This window comes from Somniosus microcephalus, chromosome 4, assembly GCF_052327205.1.
Source record: "Somniosus microcephalus isolate GS21.2 chromosome 4, FLI_Smic_1.0, whole genome shotgun sequence".
NCBI classification, from domain to species: Eukaryota; Metazoa; Chordata; class Chondrichthyes; order Squaliformes; family Somniosidae; genus Somniosus; species Somniosus microcephalus.
The window spans coordinates 74,567,557-74,590,540 of NC_140990.1; the positions used below are offsets into that span (position 1 = coordinate 74,567,557).

General features: G+C 51.9%; 1 pseudogene; it reads right to left on the reverse strand.

The window, feature by feature from the left end:
* Positions 1-8,873: 8,873 nt before the first annotated feature.
* Positions 8,874-20,484, reverse strand: LOC147119243 (uncharacterized; annotated as a pseudogene).
* Between the last annotated feature and the right edge of the window lie 2,500 nt (positions 20,485-22,984).

Consider the following 22,984-nt stretch of genomic DNA (forward strand, 5'->3'; position numbering starts at 1 on the left):
TTGGGGTGTACGCACTGATGACCGAAGCACACTGGTTCCGGGCTAGGGTGTCAGTGTTGGGGCGTACACACTGATGACCGAAGCACACTGGTTCTGGGCTAGGGTGTCAGTGTTGGGGTGTACACACTGATGACCGAAGCACACTGGTTCCGGGCTAGGGTGTCAGTGTTGGGGCGTACGCACTGATGACCGTAGCACACTGGTTCTGGGCTAGGGTGTCAGTGTTGGGGTGTACGCACTGATGACCGAAGCACACTGGTTCCGGGCTAGGGTGTCAGTGTTGGGGCGTACACACTGATGACCGAAGCACACTGGTTCCGGGCTAGGGTGTCAGTGTTGGGGTGTACGCACTGATGACCGAATCACACTGGTTCCGGGCTAGGGTGCCAGTGTTGGGGTGTACACACTGATGACCGTAGTACACTGGTTCTGGGCTAGGGTGTCAGTGTTGGGGTGTACGCACTGATGACCGAATCACACTGGTTCCGGGCTAGGGTGCCAGTGTTGGGGTGTACACACTGATGACCGAAGCACACTGGTTCTGGGCTAGGGTGTCAGTGTTGGGGTGTACGCACTGATGACCGAATCACACTGGTTCTGGGCTAGGGTGTCAGTGTTGGGGCGTACGCACTGATGACCGAAGCACACTGGTTCCGGGCTAGGGTGTCAGTGTTGGGGTGTACGCACTGATGACCGTAGCACACTGGTTCCGGGCTAGGGTGTCAGTGTTGGGGCGTACGCACTGATGACCGAAGCACACTGGTTCCGGGCTAGGGTGTCAGTGTTGGGGCGTACGCACTGATGACCGAAGCACACTGGTTCCAGGCTAGGGTGTCAGTGTTGGGGTGTACGCACTGATGACCGTAGCACACTGGTTCTGGGCTAGGGTGTCAGTGTTGGGGTGTACGCACTGATGACCGAAGCACACTGGTTCTGGGCTAGGGTGTCAGTGTTGGGGTGTACGCACTGATGACCGAAGCACACTGGTTCCGGGCTAGGGTGTCAGTGTTGGGGTGTACACACTGATGACCGTAGCACACTGGTTCCGGGCTAGGGTGTCAGTGTTGGGGTGTACGCACTGATGACCAAAGCACACTGGTTCCGGGCTAGGGTGTCAGTGTTGGGGTGTACGCACTGATGACCGTAGCACACTGGTTCTGGGCTAGGGTGTCAGTGTTGGGGTGTACGCGCTGATGACCGAAGCACACTGGTTCCGGGCTAGGGTACCAGTGTTGGGGTGTACGCACTGATGACCGAATCACACTGGTTCTGGGCTAGGGTGTCAGTGTTGGGGTGTACGCACTGATGACCGAATCACACTGGTTCTGGGCTAGGGTGTCAGTGTTGGGGTGTACGCACTGATGACCGAAGCACACTGGTTCTGGGCTAGGGTGTCAGTGTTGGGGTGTACGCACTGATGACCGAATCACACTGGTTCTGGGCTAGGGTGCCAGTGTTGGGGTGTACGCACTGATGACCGAAGCACACTGGTTCCGGGCTAGGGTGTCAGTGTTGGGGTGTAGGCACTGATGACCGTAGCACACTGGTTCCGGGCTAGGGTACCAGTGTTGGGGTGTACGCACTGATGACCGAATCACACTGGTTCTGGGCTAGGGTGTCAGTGTTGGGGTGTACGCACTGATGACCGAATCACACTGGTTCTGGGCTAGGGTGTCAGTGTTGGGGTGTACGCACTGATGACCGAAGCACACTGGTTCTGGGCTAGGGTGTCAGTGTTGGGGTGTACGCACTGATGACCGAATCACACTGGTTCTGGGCTAGGGTGCCAGTGTTGGGGTGTACGCACTGATGACCGAAGCACACTGGTTCCGGGCTAGGGTGTCAGTGTTGGGGTGTACGCACTGATGACCGTAGCACACTGGTTCCGGGCTAGGGTGTCAGTGTTGGGGTGTACGCACTGATGACCGAAGCACACTGGTTCCGGGCTAGGGTGTCAGTGTTGGGGTGTACGCACTGATGACCGAAGCACACACTGGTTCCGGGCTAGGGTGTCAGTGTTGGGGTGTACGCACTGATGACCATAGCACACTGGTTCCGGGCTAGGGTGTCAGTGTTGGGGTGTACACACTGATGACCGTAGCACACTGGTTCTGGGCTAGGGTGTCAGTGTTGGGGTGTACGCACTGATGACCATAGCACACTGGTTCCGGGCTAGGGTGTCAGTGTTGGGGTGTACGCACTGATGACCGTAGCACACTGGTTCCGGGCTAGGGTGTCAGTGTTGGGGTGTACGTACTGATGACCGAATCACACTGGTTCTGGGCTAGGGTGTCAGTGTTGGGGTGTACGCACTGATGACCGTAGCACACTGGTTCCGGGCTAGGGTGTCAGTGTTGGGGTGTACGCACTGATGACCGTAGCACACTGGTTCCGGGCTAGGGTGTCAGTGTTGGGGTGTACGCACTGATGACCGAAGCACACTGGTTCTGGGCTAGGGTGTCAGTGTTGGGGTGTACGCACTGATGACCGAAGCACACTGGTTCCGGGCTAGGGTGTCAGTGTTGGGGTGTACGCACTGATGACCGTAGCACACTGGTTCTGGGCTAGGGTGTCAGTGTTGGGGTGTACGCACTGATGACCGAAGCACACTGGTTCTGGGCTAGTGTGTCAGTGTTGGGGTGTACGCACTGATGACCGAATCACACTGGTTCTGGGCTAGGGTGTCAGTGTTGGGGTGTACGCACTGATGACCATAGCACACTGGTTCTGGGCTAGGGTGTCAGTGTTGGGGCGTACGCACTGATGACCGAAGCACACTGGTTCTGGGCTAGGGTGTCAGTGTTGGGGTGTACGCACTGATGACCATAGTACACTGGTTCTGGGCTAGGGTGTCAGTGTTGGGGTGTACGCACTGATGACCGAAGCACACTGGTTCTGGGCTAGGGTGTCAGTGTTGGGGTGTACGCACTGATGACCGTAGCACACTGGTTCTGGGCTAGGGTGTCAGTGTTGGGGTGTACGCACTGATGACCGTAGCACACTGGTTCTGGGCTAGGGTGTCAGTGTTGGGGTGTACGCACTGATGACCGTAGTACACTGGTTCTGGGCTAGGGTGTCAGTGTTGGGGTGTACGCACTGATGACCGTAGCACACTGGTTCTGGGCTAGGGTGTCAGTGTTGGGGTGTACGCACTGATGACCGTAGCACACTGGTTCTGGGCTAGGGTGTCAGTGTTGAGGTGTACGCACTGATGACCGTAGCACACTGGTTCCGGGCTAGGGTGTCAGTGTTGGGGTGTACGCACTGATGACCGTAGCACACTGGTTCCGGGCTAGGGTGTCAGTGTTGGGGCGTACGCACTGATGACCGAAGCACACTGGTTCCGGGCTAGGGTGTCAGTGTTGGGGTGTACGCACTGATGACCGAAGCACACTGGTTCTGGGCTAGGGTGTCAGTGTTGGGGTGTACGCACTGATGACCGAAGCACACTGGTTCTGGGCTAGGGTGTCAGTGTTGGGGTGTACGCACTGATGACCGTAGCACACTGGTTCCGGGCTAGGGTGCCAGTGTTGGGGTGTACACACTGATGACCGAAGCACACTGGTTCCGGGCTAGGGTGCCAGTGTTGGGGTGTACACACTGATGACCGAAGCACACTGGTTCCGGGCTAGGGTGTCAGTGTTGGGGTGTACGCACTGATGACCGTAGCACACTGGTTCCGGGCTAGGGTACCAGTGTTGGGGTGTACGCACTGATGACCGAATCACACTGGTTCTGGGCTAGGGTGTCAGTGTTGGGGTGTACGCACTGATGACCGAATCACACTGGTTCTGGGCTAGGGTGTCAGTGTTGGGGTGTACGCACTGATGACCGAAGCACACTGGTTCTGGGCTAGGGTGTCAGTGTTGGGGTGTACGCACTGATGACCGAATCACACTGGTTCTGGGCTAGGGTGCCAGTGTTGGGGTGTACGCACTGATGACCGAAGCACACTGGTTCCGGGCTAGGGTGTCAGTGTTGGGGTGTACGCACTGATGACCGTAGCACACTGGTTCCGGGCTAGGGTGTCAGTGTTGGGGTGTACGCACTGATGACCGAAGCACACTGGTTCCGGGCTAGGGTGTCAGTGTTGGGGTGTACGCACTGATGACCGAAGCACACACTGGTTCCGGGCTAGGGTGTCAGTGTTGGGGTGTACGCACTGATGACCATAGCACACTGGTTCCGGGCTAGGGTGTCAGTGTTGGGGTGTACACACTGATGACCGTAGCACACTGGTTCTGGGCTAGGGTGTCAGTGTTGGGGTGTACGCACTGATGACCATAGCACACTGGTTCCGGGCTAGGGTGTCAGTGTTGGGGTGTACGCACTGATGACCGTAGCACACTGGTTCCGGGCTAGGGTGTCAGTGTTGGGGTGTACGCACTGATGACCGAATCACACTGGTTCTGGGCTAGGGTGTCAGTGTTGGGGTGTACGCACTGATGACCGTAGCACACTGGTTCCGGGCTAGGGTGTCAGTGTTGGGGTGTACGCACTGATGACCGTAGCACACTGGTTCCGGGCTAGGGTGTCAGTGTTGGGGTGTACGCACTGATGACCGAAGCACACTGGTTCTGGGCTAGGGTGTCAGTGTTGGGGTGTACGCACTGATGACCGAAGCACACTGGTTCCGGGCTAGGGTGTCAGTGTTGGGGTGTACGCACTGATGACCGTAGCACACTGGTTCTGGGCTAGGGTGTCAGTGTTGGGGTGTACGCACTGATGACCGAAGCACACTGGTTCTGGGCTAGTGTGTCAGTGTTGGGGTGTACGCACTGATGACCGAATCACACTGGTTCTGGGCTAGGGTGTCAGTGTTGGGGTGTACGCACTGATGACCATAGCACACTGGTTCTGGGCTAGGGTGTCAGTGTTGGGGCGTACGCACTGATGACCGAAGCACACTGGTTCTGGGCTAGGGTGTCAGTGTTGGGGTGTACGCACTGATGACCATAGTACACTGGTTCTGGGCTAGGGTGTCAGTGTTGGGGTGTACGCACTGATGACCGAAGCACACTGGTTCTGGGCTAGGGTGTCAGTGTTGGGGTGTACGCACTGATGACCGTAGCACACTGGTTCTGGGCTAGGGTGTCAGTGTTGGGGTGTACGCACTGATGACCGTAGCACACTGGTTCTGGGCTAGGGTGTCAGTGTTGGGGTGTACGCACTGATGACCGTAGTACACTGGTTCTGGGCTAGGGTGTCAGTGTTGGGGTGTACGCACTGATGACCGTAGCACACTGGTTCTGGGCTAGGGTGTCAGTGTTGGGGTGTACGCACTGATGACCGTAGCACACTGGTTCTGGGCTAGGGTGTCAGTGTTGAGGTGTACGCACTGATGACCGTAGCACACTGGTTCCGGGCTAGGGTGTCAGTGTTGGGGTGTACGCACTGATGACCGTAGCACACTGGTTCCGGGCTAGGGTGTCAGTGTTGGGGCGTACGCACTGATGACCGAAGCACAATGGTTCCGGGCTAGGGTGTCAGTGTTGGGGTGTACGCACTGATGACCGAAGCACACTGGTTCTGGGCTAGGGTGTCAGTGTTGGGGTGTACGCACTGATGACCGAAGCACACTGGTTCTGGGCTAGGGTGTCAGTGTTGGGGTGTACGCACTGATGACCGTAGCACACTGGTTCCGGGCTAGGGTGCCAGTGTTGGGGTGTACACACTGATGACCGAAGCACACTGGTTCCGGGCTAGGGTGCCAGTGTTGGGGTGTACACACTGATGACCGAAGCACACTGGTTCCGGGCTAGGGTGTCAGTGTTGGGGTGTACGCACTGATGACCGAAGCACACTGGTTCTGGGCTAGGGTGTCAGTGTTGGGGTGTACGCACTGATGACCGAAGCACACTGGTTCTGGGCTAGGGTGTCAGTGTTGGGGTGTACGCACTGATGACCGAAGCACACTGGTTCTGGGCTAGGGTGTCAGCGTTGGGGCGTACGCACTGATGACCATAGCACACTGGTTCCGGGCTATGGTGTCAGTGTTGGGGTGTACGCACTGATGACCGTAGCACACTGGTTCCGGGCTAGGGTGTCAGTGTTGGGGTGTACGCACTGATGACCGTAGCACACTGGTTCCGGGCTAGGGTGTCAGTGTTGGGGTGTACGCACTGATGACCGAATCACACTTGTTCTGGGCTAGGGTGTCAGTGTTGGGGCGTACGCACTGATGACCGAATCACACTGGTTCTGGGCTAGGGTGTCAGTGTTGGGGCGTACGCACTGATGACCATAGCACACTGGTTCCGGGCTATGGTGTCAGTGTTGGGGTGTACGCACTGATGACCGAAGCGCACTGGTTCCGGGCTAGGGTGTCAATGTTGGGGTGTACGCACTGATGACCGTAGCACACTGGTTCTGGGCTAAGGTGTCAGTGTTGGGGCGTACGCACTGATGACCATAGCACACTGGTTCTGGGCTAGGGTGTCAGTGTTGGGGTCTACGCACTGATGACCGTAGCGCACTGGTTCCGGGCTAGGGTGTCAGTGTTGGGGTGTACACACTGATGACCGTAGCACACTGGTTCCGGGCTAGGGTGTCAGTGTTGGGGTGTACGCACTGATGACCGTAGCACACTGGTTCCGGGCTAGGGTGTCAGTGTTGGGGTGTACACACTGATGACCGAAGCACACTGGTTCCAGGCTAGGGTGTCAGTGTTGGGGTGTACGCACTGATGACCGTAGCACACTGGTTCCGGGCTAGGGTGTCAGTGTTGGGGTGTACGCACTGATGACCGAAGCACACTGGTTCCGGGCTAGGGTGTCAGTGTTGGGGTGTACGCACTGATGACCGAAGCACACTGGTTCCGGGCTAGGGTGTCAGTGTTGGGGCGTACGCACTGATGACCGAAGCACACTGGTTCTGGGCTAGGGTGTCAGTGTTGGGGTGTACGCACTGATGACCGAAGCGCACTGGTTCCGGGCTAGGGTGTCAATGTTGGGGCGTACGCACTGATGACCGAAGCACACTGGTTCCGGGCTAGGGTGTCAGTGTTGGGGTGTACACACTGATGACCGAATCACACTGGTTCCGGGCTAGGGTGTCAGTGTTGGGGTGTACGCACTGATGACCGAATCACACTGGTTCCGGGCTAGGGTGTCAGTGTTGGGGTGTACGCACTGATGACCGAAGCACACTGGTTCCGGGCTAGGGTGTCAGTGTTGGGGTGTACACACTGATGACCGTAGTACACTGGTTCCGGGCTAGGGTGTCAGTGTTGGGGTGTACGCACTGATGACCGAAGCACACTGGTTCTGGGCTAGGGTGTCAGTGTTGGGGTGTACGCACTGATGACCGAAGCACACTGGTTCTGGGCTAGGGTGTCAATGTTGGGGTGTACGCACTGATGACCGAATCACACTGGTTCCGGGCTAGGGTGTCAGTGTTGGGGCGTACGCACTGATGACCGTAGCACACTGGTTCCGGGCTAGGGTGTCAGTGTTGGGGTGTACGCACTGATGACCGAATCACACTGGTTCCGGGCTAGGGTGTCAGTGTTGGGGTGTACACACTGATGACCGAATCACACTGGTTCTGGGCTAGGGTGTCAGTGTTGGGGTGTACGCACTGATGACCGAAGCACACTGGTTCCAGGCTAGGGTGTCAGTGTTGGGGTGTACGCACTGATGACCGAAGCACACTGGTTCTGGGCTAGGGTGTCAGTGTTGGGGTGTACGCACTGATGACCGTAGCACACTGGTTCCGGGCTAGGGTGTCAGTGTTGGGGTGTACGCACTGATGACCGAAGCACACTGGTTCCGGGCTAGGGTGTCAGTGTTGGGGTGTACGCACTGATGACCGAAGCACACTGGTTCTGGGCTAGGGTGAGCCGAAGAGTCATGAGGCGCTCATATGTTTCACTTTCAGTCAGGAACTGACCGCAGTTTGACCCCAATCTCTGATTTGACAGCACAGTTCCAGCATTCGCCGTTCTTCCTGACTCTAAACACAGTTGTAAAGGAGCCTTCTGCTCCATGTCTAGGAGCTCTGAACCATGGAAGAGAGCGGCTGGGACATATTTCTTACACGCCTCAAAATTAACCCGCATGGGGAATTTGCTGTCAGTGAAGAGAGACGAGAAAGTCCAAAGTGCTGTTTGCCCCTCTCAGTGTGACCCTGAAGGACTGTGCCCAGGCTGAAGTTCTGTTCCCAGCGTACGATCCTCCCCCAGATTGTCCTTTCTGAGCTCCAGCCAGGTGATGCTAAACACTCAGGTGAGAAGACAAAAATCTACAAAAATGCATTGAAAACAAAGCTGATTTATTTGACACATATCCAGAATATTAAACTCCAGCCCAGTTATAGGGGTCATTAACCTCATCAGAAATAAACCCCAACTGTCAGAATGAACATGGTTCAGTCCTGGATGTGATTAACAGCAGCTCGCTGGTGTCTCAGCAGGGTGGATGACTGAGTGAATCCCTTCCCACACACGGAGCAGGTGAACGGCCTCTCCCCAGTGTGAACTCGCTGGCATCTCAGCAGGGTGGATGACTGAGTGAATCCCTACCCACACACGGAGCAGGTGAACGGCCAATCCCCAGTGTGAGTGCGTTCATGTGTGTATCAGTTTCCTTTTGCTTTTAAAGCTCTTCTCCTAGTCAGAACATTTAAAAGGTCTCTCATCAGTGTGAACTCGCTGGTGTTTCAGCAGGGTGGATGACTGAGTGAATCCCATCCCACACACGGAGCAGGTGAACGTCCTCTCTCCAGTGCGGGTGCCCTGGTGTACAGTGAGTTCAGATGATCGCCTGAATCCAGTCCCGCAGTGAGAGCACCTGAACGGTCTCTCATCAGTGTGAACACGCTGATGGAATGTCAGTTCCCTGGAACTTTTATAGCCCTTCCCACAGTCCAAGCATTTAAAAAGGTCTCTCGTCAGTGTGAACTAACTGGTGTGTCAGCAGGTTGGATGAATTAATGAATCCCGTCCCACACACGAAGCAGGTGAACGGCCTCTCCCTGGTGTGAGTGTGTTGGTGTCTCAGCAGACGACTTGCACTTTTGAAGCTCAGCTCACACTTAGAACATTTAAAAGGTTTCTTATCAGAGTGAACAAGCTGGTGTTTCCGCAGGGTGGATGACTGAGTGAATCTCTTCCCACACACGGAGCAGGTGAACGGTCTCTCCCCAGTGTGAACTCGCTGGTGTCTCAGCAGTGTGGTTGACTGAGTGAATCCATTTCCACACACGGAGCAGGAGAACGGTTTTTCTCCAGTGTGAACTCGCTGATGTCTGATCAGGTAGGATGATTGAGCGAATCCCTTCCCACATGCGGAGCTGGTGAAAGGCCTCTCCCCAGTGTGAGTGCGTCAATGAGTTTCCAGGTGGGATGGGCAATGGAATCCCTTTCCACTGTCCCCACATTTCCACGGTTTCGTTGTGGTGCGGGTGTCCTTGTGTCCCTCCAGGTTGGATGATCGGTTGAAGCCGCGTCCACACACAGAACACGTGTACGGTTTCTCCCCGCTGTGAATGGTGCAATGATTTTTCAGGCTGTGTAACTGGTTAAAGCTCTTTCTACAGTCAGTGCACTGGAACACTCTCACTCGGGTGTGTGTGTCTTTGTGCTTTTCCAGTCACACTGATGTTTGAAATCTTTTCCCACAGACAGAACAGAGAAAAAGGCTGATGATATTCAGGTCCTGATGAATTGAGTGACTCTGTCAGATCTTGTTGTGATGTTTGGTTTGAGTTTCCTGTCTGTAAATCCTCTCCTTCTAACACCCTGTAAAAGGTGTTTACAAAAGTCATCACTGTAAGTAAAGGATAGAAATTCAGAACAGACAATTCTAGTTTCTATGGAACATTCTTTCCTCTCTTGTTCCCCCAAAGCTGTAAATCCCCATCCCACACACTCTCCCTCCTCCCTGTGCTGAAATCCAAACCCATCGCACCATCTCCAACATTTCTTTCCTGCACTCCCAGTTTTCCCCCTCCCTCTACTCTGGTTGGGTTCAGTTCTACACCCGCTGTGTGCAGAGTGAGAATAAAATCAATGAGTCAATGATTGTCTCTCCTGGTCACTGGGACCCTGAAGACCCGCCCACTCGCTATTCCTGTACCAAGATGGCCACGCATGCGCCGTGCTGCAGGGGCAACAGGTCTGTCTTTCCTCCACCAAGATGGCGGCGCCTAACCCGGGCCTGTCAACGAGAAAAAGCCTCACAGCTGCCGTCCGGCAGAACCCATTCGGCCGCTGGATCTCATTTGGGCCTGAGGTCGTTTTCCAACTTTATAAACCCTGCAGCGTGACCTACCCGCAGTTTATTAATCTCTCGACCCCGCTCCCGCCGACCTGCAGCTTCGCCCGGCGACCGCGTGAAGCTTTCTCAGTAAAGTCGGTGAGGGACACGTGACCCGGGCCCACGGCCTGATTGAGGGGAGCTTCTGACCAATAGGGAGCGAGCGGGGCGGGGCTGGAGGAGCGAGCCGGCGGCGTGTCCTCCAACCAATCGGGGAGCACGAGGGGTGGGACTAGCGCCGGCTGATTGTCTGATCCGCAGGGCAGCGAGTTTCTCCAGTCCCTTCGACGGGATTTCCGTTTGTCTATTCAACCTTGTTCATCTTCATTACTTTCAGTTTCCCTTCTCGTGTTTGATCAGGCATCTGCCAAGACTCGGTTTCACAGCCACATAATTTTCCTCAGCAACTGTCTCCGGTTCCGACTTATTCCACGTGGATTCCAACTAAACTTCCACCCTTCATGTTTCGGATCCACCCAGGATTACAAATATCTCCAAGATATTCATCGTTCCTCGAATTACTGCTCTCAACGCATCCTGAGATCCACGCTCAACGCCATGCGACGCCACATGAACACTCTCGACCTCTCTCTTCAGCAACACCTGCCCACTCTATCTCAAAGCTGTCCGGGTCCACAGTTCCATTTCATCCTTCGACTCATCCGACGCTTCAACAGAAACTTTTTTTCTTCCTTTCCGATGTCAAGGATCACAAGCTTCATCAACTCTTGGACACCAACGCCCCTCCGGAACCTTCTTCCCCTTCACTTTCCTCTGACCCCCCTTCTCCCAATCTCACCCCCTGCCGCATTTTCACTATCCCCTCTGACCTTCCACTCTCTGACCCCGAACGATCAGTCCTCAGCAAAGGCCTGAGCTTCATCCCCTTACACCCCCACCTCAATGAATTTCGAGCTCGTCAAGTTGTTGAACTCTTTTTCCGCCGCCTTCGTCTCTGTGCCCACTTCACTGGCCAGGATTCTTCCCCCCGCACGACTGACCCTTTCTCCCGCTTTCAGAATTCCCGTTCTACCTGGACCCCTCCCCCTGGCCTCTTACCCTCTCTAGATCTTTTCATCGCTAACTGCCGCCGTGACATCGGCCGTCTCCATTTCTCTGCTCCCCTCACTCACTCCAACCTACCTCCCTCTGAACTTGCAGCACTCCATTCTCTTAGATCCAACCCTAACATTGTCATTAAACCCGCTGACAAGGGTGGTGCTGTTGTTGTTTGGCGAACTGACCTCTACCTAGCGGAAGCTGAACGCCAACTCTCCGACACCTCCTCCTACCTCCACCTGGACTATGACCCCACTACCGAACATCAAACCACCGTTTCCAAGACTGTCACTGACTTCATCTCCTCTGGCAATCTTCCCCCCGCGGCCACCAACCTCATAGTTCCCCAACCCCGCACAGCCCGCTTCTACCTCCTTCCCAAGATCCACAAACAGGACTGCCCTGGTAGACCCATCGTTTCAGCCTGTTCTTGCCCCACGGAACTTATCTCTTCCTATCTCGACTCTATCTTTTCTCCCCTTGTCCAGTCTCTTCCCACCTACATCCACGACTCTTCGGACACCCTCCGCCACTTTAACAGTTTCCAGTTTCCTGGCCCCAACCGCTTCCTTTTCACCATGGACTTACAATCCCTCTACACCTCCATCCCCCACCAGGATGGCCTGAGGGCGCTCCACTTCTTCCTTGAACAGAGGCCCGACCAGTCCCCATCCACCACCACCCTCCTCCGCCTGGCTGAATTTGTTCTCACATTGAACAACTTCTCCTTTAACTCCACTCATTTCCTCCAAATCAAAGGTATTGCAATGGGTACCCGCATGGGTCCTAGCTATGCCTGCCTTTTCGTGGGATATGTGGAACACTCTTTGTTCCAGTCCTACTCAGGTCCCCTCCCTCACTTCTTTTTCCGATACATTGATGACTGTATTGGTGCTGTTTCCTGCTCCCGAATTAGACAATTTCATTCACTTTGCCTCCAATTTCCACCCTTCCCTCACCTTCACATGGTCCATCTCTGACTCTTCCCTTCCCTCCCTCGACTTCTCCGTCTCCATCTCTGGGGATAGGTTATCGACCAATATTCACTACAAGCCCACTGACTCCCACAGCTACCTGGACTACACTGCCTCCCACCCCGCCTCCTGTAAGGACCCTATTCCATTCTTCCAGTTTCTCCATCTCCGCCGTATCTGCTCCAATGATGCCACCTTCCACACCAGTGCTTCCGACATGTCTTCCTTTTTCCTCAACCGAGGATTCCCCTCTACCGTGGTTGACACGGCCCTCGACCGTGTCCGTTCTATCTCCCGCACTTCTGCCCTCACCCCTGCCCCTCCCTCCCGGAACCACGATAGGGTTCCCCTTGTCCTCACCTTTCACCCCACCAGCCTCCACATTCAACGGATCATCCTCCGCCATTTCTGCTTCCTCCAAAGTGATCCCACCACCAAACACATCTTCCCCTCACCTCCCCTTTCAGCATTCCGTAGGGACCGCTCCCTCTGAGACACCCTAGTCCACTCCTCTATCACCCCCAACAGCCCTTCCCCTTCACCTGGCACCTTCCCGTGCAAGCGCAGGAGATGTAACACCTGCCCCTATACCTCCCCCCTTCCCACTGTCCAGGGCCCCAAACACCACATCCAGGTGAAACAGCGATTTACTTGTACTTCTTGCAATCTAGTATACTGTATTCGCTGCTCATGATGCAGTCTCCTCTACATTGGGGAGACCAAACGCAGATTGGATGACCGCTTTGCGGAACACCTCCGTTCAGTCTGTAAGGGTGACCCCGAGCTTCCGGTCACCTGTCATTTTAATTCACCGCTCCATTCCCACTCGGACCTCACCGTCCTTGGCCTCTTGTATTGTTCCACGGAAGCTCAACATAAACTCGAGGAACAGCACCTCATCTTCCGATTAGGCACTCTGCAGCCTTCCGGACTCAATATCGAGTTCAACAATTTCAGATCATAACCTCGGCCCCTATTACATTTTTACTTATATTTTTATCCACGCCTTTGTTTTGGGTCTTCCCTTCCCCCCACTTTCCTTATTTTTCTCTCCCCCACATGGCAGCTGTCTCTTATCCTGCCGGTACACTTCACACCTAATCTGAGCCGTCTTTTGTCTCCACTGTCCTATTACCATCTCGTCTGGTTTTGAATAGCTCTTAATGTCTCTTTTAGTTCTTTTGTTGTATCACAGCCCTGCCTTCGATCTATTTCATTTCCTTTCCAGTTTTGAAAAAGGGTTTCGACCCGAAACATCGACTATAATTTCTCTCCACGGATGTTGCCTGACCTGCTGAGTTTTTCCAGCATTTTCTGTTGTTTCTCCAGTCCCTTGTTCAGGGCCCGGGGCCAGGGGAGGCTGTGGGCCTTTATTCCCCTTATTGGACACAAGGCTCTTTGTCTCACAACACACTGGCTCAGGTTTTAATAGAGACTTTTAAATTCATCAATAAAAGCAGATAAACCTTGTGCTTCTGAAGAATAAACTTTTTAATATTTGGGAGCATAAGTACAAGCTTTTTTCCCTCTGGAGAATTTATTATTAGATTCAGGAAACAACAACAACCACTTGTATTTATAAAGCGCATTTAATGTAGTAAAACATCCCAAGGCTCTTCACAGGATCGTTGTAAAACAAAATTTGACACCGAGCCACATAAGGAGATATTCGGGCAGATGACCAAAAATTTGGTCAAAGAGGTAGGTTTTAAGGAGCATCTTAAAGAAGGAGAGAGAGGTAGAGAGATGGAGAGGTTTAGGGAAGGAATTCCAGAGCTTAGGGCCCAGGCAGCTGAAGGCATGGCCACCAATGCTGGAGCGATAAAAATCAGGGATGCTCAAGAGGCCGGAATTAGAGAAGCGCAAATATCTCGGAAGGTTGTAGGGGCTGGAAGAGATTACAGAGATAGGGAGGGCGGGGCCACGGAGGGATTTGAAAACAAGGATGAGAATTTTAAGAATGAGACACTTGAGGAAAAGCAGGGAGTGGGGGAGGGTCAAGCCCTTATGGGACAGGGTCGCTAATTCTGTTCTGCGACAGTTACTGGGACAGACTGTATCTCCCCTCTCCTCCACACAGGGATTTGTGGTAGTTAAAGGGACAGTGATTCTTCTTGTTCTGTGAGATTGTAATTAAAGGGACACTACTCTGAGATGGTTGCAAACTTTTAGTGCCACCAGCCTTTCTAAAACATCTTCCTGTCTTTGAGGATCTGTGCGAACTCGCTGGTGACTCAGCAGGTTGGATGAACTCTGAAACCGCTTTACACAGTCAGAACATTTAAAGGGTCTCTCATCGGTTCTGGGGCAGGAGGGATCTGGTTAACAGTGATCACAGTATCAGTAGGTTTAAAGTAGTTATGGAAAGGGGCAAAGAAAAATCAATGGTGAAAATACCCAGCTGGAAGAGAGCCAATTTCAGTGATTAGCGAAGGGATCGAGCACAGGTGGACTGGAAACAAAGATTGTCCAGGAAAACAGTGAATGACCAACGGCAGGCCTTCAGGGCTGAGATAGTTCGAGTACAAACCAAGCATATTCCCATAAGGAGGAAAGATGGGCCATCCAAAGCTAGAGCTCCCGATGACAAAGGATAGAGAGGTTAAAGTAAAACAGAAAAAGGAGGTTTACGACAAATGTCAGGTACAGAATACAGTCAAAAACCAGGCAGAATACAGAGAGTGCGGGGGAAATTGAAACAGGATATAAGAAGGGCAAAGAGACAATATGAGAAAAGATTAGCGGGTAACATAAAAGGGAACCCAAAAATCTTCTATAAACATATGAAAAGTAAAAGGATAGTTAAAGGAATGGTGGGACCGATTAGGGACCAAATAGGAGCTCATTATAAGAACATAAGAAATAGGAGCAGGAGTCGGCCACTTGGCCCCTCGAGCCTGCTCCGCCATTTAATGAGATCATGGCTGATCTGATCTTGGGCTCAGCTCCATTTCCCTGCCCGCTCCCCATAACCCTTCACTCCCTTATTGTTCAAAAATCTGTCTCTCTCCACCTTAAATATATTCAATGACCCGGCCTCCACAGCTCTCTGGGGCAGAGAACTCCACAGATTTACGACCCTCTGAGAGAAAAAATTCCTTCTCATCTCAGTTCTAAAAGGACGACCCTTTATTCTGAAACTGTGCCCCCGAGTTCTAGATTTCCCCACGAGGGGAAACATCCTCTCTGCATCCACCTTGCCGAGCCCCCTCAGTATCTTATATGTTTCAATAAGATCACCTCTCATTCTTCTAAACTCCAATGAGTATAGGTCCAACCTGCTCAACCTTTCTTCATAAGTCAACCCCCTCATCTCTGGAATCAACCTCGTGAACCTTCTCTGAACTGCCTCCAATGCAAGTATATCCTTCCTTAAATAAGGAGACCAAAACTGTACGCAGTACTCCAGGTGTGGTCTCACCAATACCCTGTACAGTTGTAGCAGGATTTCCCTGCTTTTATACTCCAGCCCCCTTGCAATAAAGGCCAACATTTCATTTGCCTTCCTGATTACTTGCTGTACCTGCATGCTAACTTTTTGTGTTTCATGAACAAGGACCCCAGGTCCCTCTGTACTGCAGTATTTTGTAATCACAACTGTAATCATTTAAATAATAATTTGCTTTTTTGTTTTTCTTACAGTTTGCCAACCGGAAAATGACCCATTTATCCCGACTCTGTTTTCTGTTAGTTTGCCAATCCTCTATCCATGCTAATATATTACCCCCAAACCCGTGAGCTCTTATCGTGTGCAGCAACCTTTTAAGATCTGGAATGCACCATCTGAAACGATGCTGGAATCAGGTTCCACAGGAACTTTCAAACGGTAATTGGACATGTCCTTGAAGAGGACTAGTTTGCAGAGTTCTGGGGATAAAGCTGGGGTTTGGGACTAATTTGGACAGCTCTTTCAAAGACACGATGGGCCGAATCACCTCCTTCTGTGCTGTTAGATTCGATGATCAGTGTGAAGACGCTGGTGTCTCTAAAGGTTCTTAGAGCTTTTAAAGCTCTTCCCACAGTCAGAACATTTAAAGGGTCTCTCGTCAGTGTGAAATCGCTGGTGTGACCGGAGGGTGGATGACTCAGTGAATCCCTTCCCACACACAGAGCAGGTGAACGGCCTCTCACCAGTGTGGAGGAGCCGATGTCTCTTCAGATCCCCGGAGCTTTTAAATCTCTTCCCACAGTCAGAACATTTAAAGGGTCTCTCGTTAGTGTGAACTCGCTGGTGTCCCTTCAAACCCCCGGATCTTTTAAAGCTCTTCCCACAGTCAGAACATTTGAAGGGTCTCTCATCAGTGTGAACTCGCTGGTGTCTCTGCAGGGTAAATGTAAGAAGTCACACAACACCAGGTGATAGTCCAACAGCTTTATTTGAAGTCACAAGCTTTCGGAGCGCTGCTCCTTCATCAGGTGAAGTGGAGAGATGCATAAAGACACAGCTTATATAGTCAGAGTTTAATGTCAGATGTTTACAGGTAATCTTTCTAACTGCCATTTATCACACCTCGGCAGAGAGATAATCACAGCAATCAAAGGTGTGAATGGTGTCCAAACAGGTCAGTCAGGAAAACATTACATCAAAGAACAATGAGGTGGGGTCACAAGGGGTCAAATGTTGCAGATGCAGGGTCTGTGTGAAAAACAAAAAAACAGACAAAAAACATTTATTTTTTTGTTGGAAATCACAGCAGGTCCGGCTGCATCTGTGTGGAGAGAACAAGCCAACGATGACTCGAGTCTGGATGACCCTACATCAGGTGGGGTTACATGTAGTGTGACATGAACCCAAGATCCCAGTTCAGGCCGTCCTCATGGGTGCGGAACTTGGCTATCAGTTTCTGCTCGACGATTTTGCGTTGTCGTGTGTCTCGAAGGCCGCCTTGGAGAATGCTTACCCGAAGATCGGAGGCTGAATGTCCTTGACTGTTGAAGTGTTCCCTAAGATGTCAGCAGCGAACCCAATGAGACAATCAATGATCCGGAACAGCAGACAGAGGGATCCGCAGTGCAGCAACCGAAGAAGAAAGAGTCAAATTAGATCCCTCTGGAGGGTCGCTGCCCTAAGCTTGACATGTATGCTCAAGCTGTCAGGAGATGCATCAATGCCAGATTCATCAGCCGCACTCACAAGACAGTCCAGAATGTCACCCGAGCACAACGCAATGCCATCCACGCTCTCAAGACCAACCGCAACATCGTCGTCAAACCAGCAGACAAAGGAGGAGCCATCGTCAAACAGAACGGACTATTGCAAAGAAGCATACCGACAACTGTACAACCAGGAACACTACAGACAGTTACCCACAGATCCGACCAAAGAACACACCCACCAACTCAACAGACTGATCAAGACCTTCGATCCAGACCTTCAAAGCATCCTACGCGCTCTCATCCCATGTACTCCCCACATGGGAGACTTCTACTGCCTCCCAAAGATACACAAAGCCAACACACCTGGACGTCCTATCATATCAGGCAACGGAACCCTGTGTGAGAACCTCTCTGGATACGTTGAGGGCATCCTGAAACCCATTGTACAGGGAACCCCCAGCTTCTGTCGCGACACTACAGACTTCTTACAGAAACTCAGCACCCACGGACCAGTTGAACCAGGAACACTCCTCGCCACGATGGACATCTCGGCACTCTACACCAGTATCCCCCACGATGACGGCATCGCTGCGACAGCCTCAGTACTCAACACCAACAACAGCCAATCTCCAGACGCCATCCTACAACTCATCCGCTTCATCCTTGACCACAATGTCTTCACCTTTGACAACCAGTTCTTTACCCAAACACATGGAACAGCCATGGGGACCAAATTCGCACCCCAGTACGCCAACATCTTCATGCACAAGTTCGAGCAAGACTTCTTCGCTGCACAGCACCTCCAACCAATGCTATACACCAGATACATCGACGACATTTTCTTCCTATGGACCCATGGTGAAGAATCACTGAAAAGACTACATGACAACATCAACAAGTTCCATCCCACCATCAAACTCACCATGGACTACTCCTCAGAATCGGTTTCATTCTTGGACACACGAATCTCCATCAAAGATGGACACCTCAGCACTTCACTCTACCGCAAGCCCACGGACAACCTCACGATGCTCCACTTCTCCAGCTTCCACCCTAACCATGTTAAAGAAGCCAACCCCTATGGACAAGCCCTGCGAATACACAGGATCTGCTCAGATGAGGAGGAACGCGATGGACACCTACAGACGCTGAAAGACGCCCTCGTAAGAATGGGATATGATGCTCGACTTGTCGATCGACAGTTCTGACGGGCCACAGTGAAAAATCGTATAGACCTTCTCAGAAGACAAACATGGGACACAACCAACAGAGTATCCTTCATCGTCCAGTACTTCCCCGGAGCAGAGAAACTACGCCATGTTCTTCGCAGCCTTCAACATGTCATTGATGATGATGAACACCTCGCTAAGGCCATCCCCACGCCTCCACTACTCGCCTTCAAACAGCCGCCTAACCTCAAACAGACTATCGTTCGCAGCAAATTACCCAGCTTTCAGGAGAACAGCAACCGCGACACCACACAACCCTGCCACAGCAACCTCTGCAAGACATGCCAGATCATCAACACAGATACAATCATCACACGTGAGGACACCACCCACCAGGTACATGGTACATACTCATGTGACTCGGCCAACGTTGTCTACCTCATACGTTGCAGGAAAGGATGCCCCGGGGCATGGTACATCGGCAAGACCATGCAGACACTGCGACAACAGATGAATGGACACTGCGCAGCAATCGCCAGGCAGGAGTGTTCCCTCCCAGTCGGGGAACACTTCAGCAGTCAAGGACATTCAGCCTCCGATCTTCGGGTAAGCATTCTCCAAGGCGGCCTTCGAGACACACGACAACACAAAATCGTTGAGCAGAAACTGATAGCCAAGTTCCGCACCCATGAGGACGGCCTGAACCGGGATCTTGGGTTCATGTCACGCTACATGTAACCCCACCTGATGTAGGGTCATCCAGACTCGAGTCGTCATTGGCTTGTTCTCTCTACACAGATGCGGCCGGACCTGCTGTGATTTCCAACAAAAAAAATGTTTTTTGTCTGTTTTTTTGTTTTTCACACAGACCCCAGCATCTGCAATATTTGACCCCTTGTGACCCCACCTCATTGTTCTTTGATGTAATGTTTTCCTGACTGACCTGTTTGGACACCATTCACACCTTTGATTGCTGTGATTATCTCTCTGCCGAGGTGTGATAAATGGCAGTTAGAAAGATTACCTGTAAACATCTGACATTAATTTCTGACTATATAAGCTGTGTCTTTATGCATCTCTCCACTTCACCTGATGAAGGAGCAGCGCTCCGAAAGCTTGTGACTTCAAATAAAGCTGTTGGACTATAACCTGGTGTTGTGTGACTTCTCACATTTGTCCACCCCAGTCCAACTCCGGCATCTCCACACCATCTCTGCAGGGTGGATGATTCAATGAATCCCTTCCCACATTCAGAGCAGATGAATTTCCCCTCCCCAGTATGGAGGCGTTGATGTGTCAGCAGGTGGGATGACTGAGTGAATCCCTTCCCACACACGGAGCAGGTGAATGGTCTCTCCCCAGTGTGGAGGAGCCAGTGTCTCTTCAGATCCCCAGAGCGATTAAAGCTCTTCCCACAGTCAGAACATTTAAAGGGGTTCTCTCCAGTGTGAACCCGCTGATGTGTCAGTAGGTTGGAGGACCGGGTGAATCCCTTCCCACACACGAAGCAGGTGAACAATCTCTCCCCAGTGTGAACTTGCTGGTGTTGCTTGAGTTCCCAGGGGATTTTAAAACTCTTCCCACACTCAGAACATTTAAAGGTTCTCTCATCAGTGTGAACAAGCTGGTGTCTCTTCAGATCCCTAGAGCTTTTAAAGCTCTTCCCACAGTCAGGACAGTGAAATGGTCTCTCGCCAGTGTGAAGAAGCTGGTGTTCCTTCAGATCCCCGGAGCTTTTAAAGCTCTTCCCACAGTCAGAATACTGAAATGGTTTCTCGTCAGTGTGAACAAGCTGGTGTATTTGCAGGTGGGATGAACAAACAAATCCCTTTCCACACACGGAGCAGGTGAACGGACAGTCCCTGGTGCGGCTGCGCCATTGAACTTCTATTGCAGACGGGGAACTGAATCCATTCCCACCGTCCCCATCTTTACCCGGTTTCTCCCCGGTGTGACGGTGCATGTGTCTCACCAGGTCAGGCGATTGGCTGAATCCGCGTCCACACACCGAACATGTGTGCGGTTTGTCATTTCTGCGATCGCTGCTTTCTCCTTCCATGTGCAAAGGCCAATGATATTCAGGTCCTGGTGAATCGAGCGACTTTGTCAGATCTTGACGTGATGTTTGGTCTGAGCTTCCTGCCTGTAACTGCTCCACTTCTGTAACCCTGTAAATTGAGATCAGAAAAGGATCAGAGGCAAACTGCTGTTTAATTTTCCCCTTTCCGAACCTAGGGGCAGTGAAGCTGATTTTCAGGCCCTGGCTGCTGCACAGGTTGGTTGAAAGGATCAGCAGTAATGGCGGCTGAAATACCCACAAGCCCCAGAGCTCCAGAAAGCGCTCTGTTGACTCTGAGTCTCGCACATGTGCTCATGGCCCCCGCGCTCTCCCTCCTGCTCCACAATCGCCCGTCCCGTTCGGTCCGCAACGCGCATGCTCAGCGCACAAAACCCCGCGGTTGGAACATCAGGTGTGCATGCGGAACCGCAACATCTGGTACGCGTGCGCGGCTCAGGTGGGGGCGAGTCGGTGTTTCGCCTCAGCTGTCAGGGAGGTGCGCATGTGCAGGACGATCCAACATTCCTCCTGTCAGCAATCACTCCCTCGTTTCTTTAATAAAACAGAAAATGCTGGAAATACTCAGCAGGTCAGGCAGCATCTGTGGAGAGAGAAACAGAGTAAACGTTTCAGGTCGATGACCTGTCATCAGAACTGCTTGTTCTTTAGTGTCAGCCAGTGACTCAGTGGGTAGCACTCTCGCCTCTGAGTCAGAAAGTTGTGGGTTCAAGTCCCACTCCAGAGACTTGAGCACCGAAATCTAGGCTGACACTCCAGTGCAGTGCTGAGGGAGTGCAGCACTGTCGGTGTTGAGTCTGTGTGTCCCAGTTATGCTTATTATAAATCACTGGGCACAGACAACAAGAATAACTTTAACAGGTCTTTACTATTCGGAGGTCAGGGCTGAACTGCCCAGCAAATCACTACACAACGTTTATATACTGGTGTGGTCACCACCGGTATTACAGTATACAGCAGCCAAGAGAAAGTAGTACATCTCTTAAGGTAGTTCTCTTAAGGTGGAACAGGTTACATACACCACAATCCTCCCTTTTTAGCTTAACAGTGTATATCCCCATTTAACATAACATAATAACATATATATATATATATATACAACTTCATGCAAAACAGTTCAAAGATTCAGTCTCTGAGGAGGCCTCCTGATCCGAGTTGGATAACGCCTTTCAGGGGTCTCTGATTCTCGTTGCTGGGGTGACTCATCTAGTTGATCTCTTATGGATTGGACATCATCATCAGGTACATTCACTTCTGAGGTAGATGCTTCAGGTTCACTAACTTCTTCCACGGTTGTCTCTGCCGTAACCATGGGTTCGACCCTTGTTCTCGATTCTACCAGTTGGTCAGCATGACGTCGTATTACATTTTCACCAATATCTACCGTGTACATCAGGGGTCCTTGTCTGGCCCGAATTGTTCCAGATTGCCATTTCTCATTTTTATAGTCCCGGGCTAACACTGGTTGTCCTATTTCGAAACTCCGAGTGGTCTTGTTATTTATATGTTGGAACTGTTTGTTTTCGACTTCCCTCCGCACATTTGGTTTTAACAAGTCCAACCTGGACCGCAACCTCCTGTTATAGAACATCATGGCAGGACTTTGGTTTGTCACTGCATGAGTGGCGTTTCGATATGCCAGTAGGAAATTGTCCACCTTGTGTTGTAGTGGAATCTGATCTTCGCTCATGGCCTTTATTGCTTTTTTGAACGTTTGTACAAATCTCTCGGCCAACCCATTTGTAGCCGGATGTTATGGGGCAGAGGTATAATGTTTCACCCCATTCTTCTTCATGAATTTCTGGAATTCTTCTGACACGAACTGCGGTCCGTTGTCTGAACATATTTGTTCTGGCAATCCATTTCTTGCAAATATCGTTCTTAGCACCACGATCGTCTTTTCCGAGGTAGTGGTAGTCATCTTAATCACTTCTGGCCATTTAGAATGTGCGTCCACCGCAATTAAAAACATGGAATCCATGAATGGACCAGCAAAGTCAATATGTACACGTTGCCATGGGGTTGAAGGCCATTCCCATGGATGCAGCGGTGCAATCGGAGGTGCATTTTGAACTTTTTGGCACCCTGGGCAGCTTTTCGTCAGATCCTCTATCTGTTGGTCGATACCCGGCCACCACACATAAGCCCTAGCAAGGCTTTTCATCTTGACTCCCCCCAGATGACCTTCATGCAGTTCCTTTAGAACTCTCTCTCTTAACTTAGGAGGAATAATCACCCTTGTTCCATACATCAATGTTCCTTGACAGACGGACAGCTGTTCTCGTCTTGCTGAGAATGCCGGTAACAGTGGATCACCATGTGCTGGTGAGGAAATCTGCATGATACAAGGGG